This window comes from Apium graveolens, chromosome 2, assembly GCF_009905375.1.
Source record: "Apium graveolens cultivar Ventura chromosome 2, ASM990537v1, whole genome shotgun sequence".
NCBI classification, from domain to species: Eukaryota; Viridiplantae; Streptophyta; class Magnoliopsida; order Apiales; family Apiaceae; genus Apium; species Apium graveolens.
The window spans coordinates 191,519,523-191,528,719 of NC_133648.1; positions in this window are offsets into that span (position 1 = coordinate 191,519,523).

The following is a 9,197-nucleotide window of genomic DNA, read 5'->3' on the forward strand; positions in this document are numbered from 1 at the left end:
TCATGCTAGAATTAGGTTCCAGGTTAGGTAACAAAGCTAATAGACTTCATAACATCTACTATGCTAGATTCTTTATGTTATTGGCTAACCATGTTGCTGAAGGTTTTGTCATAACTAATGAGAGCAATAAATTCAAATGTTGGGCACAAGAGAAAAGGGTCCTTGCAGACCTTTTGAGAATTAACCTCAACAGCCAGGTGCCATTGGTATATTTACCAATAATGAATGCACCTCAGGTAAGTGAGGTAAATACTTCTGCAACTCCTACCTCTTCCAACCCCATTGTTTCTTTGCCTTCTAGTGTAGCAATGAAATCTATGTCTTTGTCCCAACAGATTCCTACCAAAGCCACCAAAACTAAAATTCTAAAACACAAGTCAAAGAAAACCACCTCTGTTGTTTCTCAAAAGGCAACAGTTGTAACAACTACCATGAACCCTGAAGGGAGTGAACAGGGTGTGAGTGGTGATGGGAGGGGTGAACATCAAGAAACCCCCCAGGATAAGGTGGGAGAGGTGAGTGGTACCCTAGCCAGCCAAGCCACAGTTTCTCAAAAGACTGTGGTGGTTCAAAAGGAGTCAAACACATCCCTAGTTGTATCCTCCCAAAAGGATACAGCTATAGAAAATAGTCCCCAACCAGGGACACAGAACAAAAGAGGGAGGGACACTGAAGCCACACATTCACCTATCAAAGCCTTTTCAAGAAGAAAGAAGGCTAAAACCCTAGTTTCAACACAGGGGGCACACACTGCACAGATACATCCACCTGTATCTTTGCCTTCTCAAATTCAGCTTGATGTGGCTCAAGCAAATGTGGAGTCACAGCCCCATTCTCTCATAATAGACACACATCAATCACCAAATTCTCCATCACCATCTCTGGATGTGGATATGATATTCACATCAATTCCTGATTCTCCCTCTTTAAAACTAAGGGAGGAGCCCCACTCAAATCCTGGTGATCATCATCTTTTAGATGATTTGTTGGATCATCGGCCAATTCTTTCAGACTTAGTTGAAGAATCTGTGTCACCTCACTTAAAATCAATTCACACAGATTCAACAATTATGTAACTTTCAAAATCTACATCTTTTCCTTCTTCAACGGATATCTCTCATCCGTTGACAAGTGGTTGTTCTTCGACGGATAAGCTTAACAGCAGTTATCCGTTGATATCATCAGTTTCCACTTCAACGGATACTCCCTATCCGTTGATGGTCTCTACACATCTAACTGAATCAATTCCAAGTGTAGTAGACATGGTTACTGTACAATCACTTCTAGGATTGAGGGAAGGGAGTGATAATTTGAGTGAGAGGCTGGGTTGCTCCCAGGCAAAAGGAGAGGTTGAGAGTCAAAATATGCATGCTATTACTTCCAGCATGGAAAAAGTGAGTGAGGGGAGTGCCACCTTAGTAGGTGAGGGTGAGGGTGTGAGGGTGTGTGTGAGCCAGGGGGAGCCCCTGATGCAAGAATATAGAGAAAATGAGAGAAAAGCAGGTACATAAGCTATAAGGGTGGATCCAGCCATTGCTAGTGAGTCAATGATTGTGGATGATGCTGAAAAGGAAAGATAATTTCAGCAACATTACAAAGCTGAAATTGATAACATTTCCTTGGATGCTGACACTTTTACTCATCCTGTTTCAGCCAATCAACTGTTGGCTGCTCAGGGCAATGTGGAGGCAGAGCAGACTTTGAACATAATGCACACTTCAGAATCTCTTCAAAGATATAAAGCTGCTGTTAATAGGATGCCTTCTCAAGCTGGTGAGCCATCTGAAGAATTTGAAGTAAATTCTAATGATGATGACTCTATTTCTTTGGATGGGAGCATGAACTTAGAGGGAGATGCAGGCCCAAGTTCTGTTCCAGATTTACCTGAATGGGCATGGACAAAAAAATCTACACCAGGACAGTTTGGTGTAGCTTTGGTCAAGCAAGTTATGGCTATTCAAAAGGCCCTTCAGGAGACTACAGATGCTGGTACCAAGGCTATTCTTCAAGCTCATCTAGACTCTCTGCATCTCTTGCAGTTGCAGCTCATCAGACAGAATTTGAGTGTGGATGAACTTAAAAAGGATATTGCTGATCTGAAATACTACAATTCTGAGAAGTTGGATTCAGTCATGCCTTATGGTACAATGCAAGATTTGTTGCTGAGATTGAGGAGAGAATCTGATGCTGACAAGAGGCTGGCCAAGTTGGAAAACAGAGTTCAAGTCATTGAAAACTCTGTGGTCACCATTCTTCAAAATCAACAATCTCAGACAAATCTACTATTGCAGCTGGCAAAAGCACAAGGCTTGACCCCTATCCTTGATGATAACAAAAAGGGGGAGAATAAAGGGGAAGCGGAAGGAGAGCCATCAACAAAAGTTCAAATATCTAAAGTGCTAGTTCCTGCCATCACCACTTCTCCAACACTTCAAATCGAAGGAAAGCTTGATGGAATTGATCTAATCCAGATAGCAGCAGCTGAGATGAAAGTCAAAGAGCAAAGGAGGAAAATTGATGAAAGGATGCAACAAATTTTTGGTTCTATAACTTCAAAATTACAATCTGTGAAGCATAGCACAAAGGTGGAGCCAATCATTATGGAGCTCAAACCAGAAAGGAGGAATAAGGTTGGAGAGACTTCTTCCAAGAATCTGAAACCTATGGTTCTCAAGCCCAACAACAGATCCAATAAGGACTCTACAAAGAACCATCTAAGCCTTGCTCAGTTGAAAGGAGTGGATTTTCCTCTTCCAAAGCCAGATGAAGACAAGGTTTTGGGTGGTAATATCATGAAGCACAAGGAGACCAAGGATGTGGTTGAAAGAATGAACATGGCTATTATCCTTAGAGAGGGAAAGAGTATCTGTGTGATATAAGGACATCCCAAATTCTCAATAGCCAAGAGGGAAGAAGCCAGAAGGTTGAAGGAAGAAGCTAAAAAGCTAAAGGCTGACAAAAGAGCACAAACAAAGCTTGAAAAAACAACTAAAGTCAAGTCAAGCTGAAGAAAAGAAAGAAATTGAAGACAAGGGTGAAGATGTAGGTATGGGGAACATGCTTAGTGATGATGTGGAAGAAAGAAGTAAGGAAAGAAAGGAATGGCAGAAAGGGAACAGAAAGAAGGCCAATGCAAAAAGGAAGACGTTAGATGAAACTGAAGAAACCCAATCAAAATCCAAACCACTAGCTTCTATTCCTGAACCCATTGTGCCTGATCCCTTCATAAACATCCATGGTGAAACAATCACTCCTAAGGAGGAACCAATTGATTGGGACACCATCAAATTGCCCACTTTCTTAACCACTTCTCCACCATCAAAGAAACAGAAAGGAAAAATCAAATCAACACCTCCTCTAACCTCAATCAAATTCACTCAGAAGCCTAAGCCTAAGCCACAAGCCTCAAAGGATGATTATGTTCACATTTGTGACATAAAGGAATTTACAGACATTGAACTCTATCTGGATGAGCTGGAGGAAGTAAGGGGAATAGATGCCTACAGACAGCTTCCAGAAAGACTACTGTTCAAATTCAAAGGAAGTGGGGAAAGGACTTGGCCTCTTTACATAATTCTGAATGAAGGCTATTCTGCCTTGGTTAGAGTCTACTCAGCTATAAAAAGGGATTCTGGCTTTACCAGGACTGCCAAAACTGAGATTCTCAACAAGATTGCCAGCATACGGAAAACTTGGTGGGAGCCCAATGCCTTGCCTAGAACATTACTCATCCCAGAGAGAGGAATTACAGTTCATAAATCACCTCATTGGTTGATGGAGTTCAGAGACAATAAAGGAGTCAGAAGATTTTTCAGACTTGAAGATCAGCTCAAGATTTCCAGTAATGAAACTCTCAAGGATATACAATCTAAGTTGGACATCAATGAAGAAGATGAAGTTGAATTCTACAGACAACTCCAACTCCAAATAAAGGAGAAAGACAGGAGGCTAGGGAAGAAATCAAGGGATCAAAGGAAAAGAAATTAATCTACTCAGGCTAAATGAGCACCCTTGGAAACAATGTAATTCTTCAATTCTATCTCAGTATGCACACTTTTGCAGCACTTTTGAATTTCTACTTTATTTCAGTTCATATGTTTGATAAGTGTTTTGTTATCATCAAGTTAAACCCAAATTTATGCCTACAGTTCTAGTAGACATAAATAGGGGAGATTGTTAGGAATATGTGTATTAGTTTGATGATAAGTTAAACAAAACACTTAAGTAGAAATCTAGTGTTAGTAGCCTCAACGGATAAGACCATTTTGGTTATCCGTTGAAGGAGTAGCTTTACTTAGAAATAAGTTTAGTATAGTAGCACATTTCATTCTCTGTATTTAAGTTGTAATTCTTAGATGTTATGGGAAATTATCAGTCATGTTGACTACTAGTGGATATGCAAATAGGAGGGCTAATTGTAAATATTTCATGCCTTGTAATTTTGTATAAGTGAAGTAGTATCAACTGATATTAAAGGCCTTCAACGGATGAGAAACAAAGTTTCAACGGATGTCTCTAATGCTTCAACGGATAACATCCATCAACGGATGAGTGCTTCAATGGATAAAGCTTCAACTGCTAATGCATCAACGGATAAAGCTTCAACTGCTAATGCATCAACGGATAAAGCTTCAACGGATAAAGTCATCAACGGATGAAAGCTTCAACGGATGCTTAGTTCAATAGCAGTTGATAGTGACAATTCATAAGCTGACAGAGGCACATGGGTTGACAGAGACAAACTGGAATGTGGCAGCCTCTAGGAGGAATCAAGAAAATGCAGCATTTCCATTCTGGTGCAAACAAGGAAGTATTCAAAGATTCACAGCTAAACCTAAATTGCATTGGATATAGAAATGACGAAAAAACATGTGAAGAATCTTTTAATTGTATTTTACAGTTTTGTCTTCACTTGTAAACTTGGTGATATATAAACCAAGTACCAGCTAGTAATTAGATGGTGAATTTTCCAGAGCTGTTTAGAAAAATCCAGAGAGAAAATCATCTAGTTTGTACTAGGACGCAGCTGTGATTTAATTTTTGAATCACAGATTTTCTGAAATAACACATCTCTGGTGGAACAACAAATCCATCAGAAAAGTTTTTAAGTTCTTTGTGTTCTTTACATTTGTGTTTGAATATATATCTGTATGTATTAGCTTCAAGCAATTCACACACATTTTCTCACTAAAACACTTAGCCTTAGAAACTGCTCAAAACTTGAAAAAGTTTTGAGATTTACATTCAACCCCCTTCTGTAAATCTCATTGTTAGTCCATTGGGAATAACAAAGACATAGTTTGAGGAATAAGATTTAGGTAAAACCCTGAATGTGATAGTCAGGGAGGTCGCTATCAAGAAATAAGGAACCCATAACATATTGAAGTGGAAAACAAGGATTTTAACGTATAAGATAACCCCGATTATGGGAGAAGGATGAAACATTTCATACTGAGAAAACAGAAGTCGAGCAAGAAAGGGAGAATCAGGATAGTACTCCTATAGGGCAATTCATTGACCTGCCTAAACAAAACTTATACTTTTATTCCCAACCACTACCCTGAGGAAACAATGCGGTGGGAAATTCATTCAGGACCTTTAAGTCACTAAGCTCTCAAAGTTCCAAGGAACATATAACGACTCGTGTATTTTTGTATTATTTAAATGTGTTATTATGGAATTATTAAATAAATAAGATATGTGTATAGTTTTTGTCAGCTTGGTGTTGTTTACTATTAGGTAGGTGTGATTTATGGTGTGCCGGGTTGTCCTCGTAATTAATTAGTGAATTGTATTGAATTGTTTTCACTATTAAAAGTGGATTTAATGCAAATTTATTTTTATAAATATTTGGAATGGCTTTAAAGTTGTTTTTATGGTTTTATATTTACAACAATTATTTTTGGGATTTTATAAAATTTAAAAATCAATATTTCATTTATTATTTAGCCCTGTATGATTTTTTGATTGCATCTATTCGTAAAATCCGTATTTAATTCCAGAATTCTTCAAAAATTATGAAATTCATATTTATTCCAGTTGAGAATATTCCGAGAATTTTAAAATTATTTTGGAAATTTTTGGGATTAATTTCACCCGCGCGTCGATTCGTTTAATTGATAAAAGCGGGTATAAAGTGCCTTTTTTAAATTGTTCTAAAATCTCAAAATTTATGTTTTTATTAATTTCGGGATATTTATAATATTTCAAGACTATTTTTGTGATTTTCTGAATTTGTTATAAGTACCGCCCGGTGCGTTAATTTTAAAATGCGGGTACGTATTACATTTTAAAAATACTTTAAAAGTTACGAAGTTTTATTTTATAAGTTTATTAATATTTTGGAAATTTTAAAATTATTTCGGAATCGTTGTGACGAAGTATAATGCGCGATAAGTATTGTTAGCAGTTTATTTCGGTATTCGATTGAATCGATAAAAGAAATAAACCTGATAAAGATTAACATCCTTATCCCCGTAATTCATTTCCCCCATCTCTTTTATTTTCTCTCTCTCGTACATACCCCTTGTCTCTCCTTCCTTTTCTTTGATTTCTTTCTCGGCTTCTTCCTGGCAAGCCCCTTCGCTGCTATTGCTTCGATTGTTGGTACGTGTATATACGTGTGTGTATATTCCGTCGGATGTGTGTGTGTTCTCCGCCTTATTTATGTTCTTCCGGAGATTACTTTCCACCTCCATGTTGCCACCGTTCCAGTTTACGGCTGGTGGAGGTGGTGCGATATGTGTGTGTGTTTTACAGCCCTGTGTGTACGTTCTGGATATATGATTATGTCGTTGTGTTCTCTGTTTCTTTTGCCGACTGTTCTTCCTTTCTCTGGTTGCCGCCGATCTAATTCTGGCGAGGCGACCCGTCACTACTAGAAATAGTAGATACGACATCGGTGCTTAAACATCGGCATGTAATGCACCCGATGTTAAAATCATGTTTAACATCGGTTTAGAAAAAAGCGATGTTGAATACGAATACTGACATCGGTTTCACATAGCAGGCGTTGTCTATGTTCAGAAATTAAAAAGGCCAAATATGTGCTTTTAACTTTGACATTGGTTAATTTTGTTAACCGTTGTCTATGCTCTTTTTTAAAAAAATAAAAATTTACTTGTATTTTCCCCCCTTTCCAGTACATTTTTCCCCCGTTTAACTTTAACAAAATTATTGTTCCCCCTTTACACATTTCATTTCCCTCTTTCCAAAACCATCTCCCCTCTCCCCTCTTTCCCTGCAGGCCAGACTCTCTTTCTCTCTCTCAAACATTGATGGCAACTCTCTCTCTCTCTCTCAAACCTGCACTTTATCTCAAACACCACGACTCTTCCTCATCTCTCTTTTCTTTCTTTCTTTTCTTGCCACTCCCTTTCGTAAACCCTAATTAGAAACTAGTACATAATCGACACTGAAATTGGACCTGATAAGGAACCAAATCGAGCTTCAAATTGGTAAGGTTAGACCTAAATAGTGGCTTTAGAGCTTGGAAAGGGCCATGGGTTTCGTTCCAAAAATATCGTCGAGTTCTTGTGTACATCTCTCTCTCCCTCGCGCTCTCCCCCCCTCTCTCTCCCCCCCCCTCTCTCTCTCCCCCGTCTCTCTCCCGATCTCTTTTATTGTTAGTGTTTCAGTTTATTCATTTATGTTAAAGTACATTCTTATATAGCTAGTATAGTTCTATTATATATATTTAGGGCTTACCTACTGCTTATATTTTCTACTCTAATTTGGTGAATGTGAGGTGCTAATTTTATCGAAATTAAAAATCTCTGTGTCTTCTCATAGACAATTGGTAATGATTAGTAAGTTTATTGAGTACTAAATGAGGTGTTATGTTTTTTTATTTCTGTATATTTATATTTGTTTGGGCTTAATTGTTATTTATTTAGGCTAATAGGGATAGGGGTATGATATGGTTATTGGAAATAATTACATGAAGTTGAAGGTAAAATGCTTTGTTTTGCTGATATTTAGGTTTTGATATTGGGTAAAGAGGAACCTGAAGCGGTGGTGTCGCCTGCAATGATACAGTACTAAGTAGTTTAAACAAGAGGTTTTTGATAAGGTTCATCTTGAATTCTATATATTCTATGTATTTATTTTAACATAATTATCCAGTGGTATTCTTTGTAATGCAGTTACGTTTCTATAGAGGTATAACAGCATGTTTTCTGATTTGAGCAGTCTAAAACATAAGCAGATAGGATTGATTGGGTAAACAAAATACAAGGTGTTATTGCTTCCCTTTTGAACTCTCAGTTGCGACAGGTCAAACTCTGTAAATTTTTTGCATGTCCTGTTTCACATTAAGCAATCAGATTGGCATTTAAATATTTACGTTTTTGACTAACATGAATCTTCTGCAGCTGAAATCTGGGGGTAACGAGTATAACAAAACCTCTTCTGGATCACATGATAAAATCTCAGACCAGAGTTCGAATCGAGAAGATAATGTGTCTAGGATCCTTAGAGAAATTCCTAGCAATGACATATGTACAGAATGTGGTGCTCTTGAGCCTGATTGGGCATCCTTAAATCTTGGTGTTCTGATGTGCATTGAATGCTCCGGTGTTCATTCCAACTATGGTATTCATAGATCAAAGGTACAGACAAGTGCCAAAACATAATTACCTTGTGTCTGACTTGTCTTTTGTTCCTTTACGCTTTGTGATTGGTCTGGGATAGTTAGATTGTTTCTGACTTGCTAATCATTTTCGGGCTGGGGTTAGTGATTCTTGTACTAAGGGACCTATTAGGCAGCCTTACCTAAACTACTTGTGTATGAACTATTTGTGCTCTTGACTTGAATTTTTTGCGTTTAATAAGTGTTGACTAAAGCATAATTTATAAACTTCATTATAAATTCTGCATAGTACTGGAAGTTTAGAATGCGTATCTTGGAACTTACTGTTTAAAGGAAACTTCATCACTATGTCCACATTTATGCTAATCCTGACTTCTTTTCCAACTTGCTTAAACACCTGGTTTCTTATACTTTCCTCTACTCATATATGTACAATGCATAAGGATCAATTTTTCTGCACATTAAGATAATTACAAGCCACTAAAGTCTAATACCATGTATTCTTTGATGATTCTGTTTGAAATAAGATTAAAGATTGTTTATTCTTCATGCATAAGAAGTAAATTCATGCACATTAAAAAGCATGTTAGGATATAAGTTTTATTGT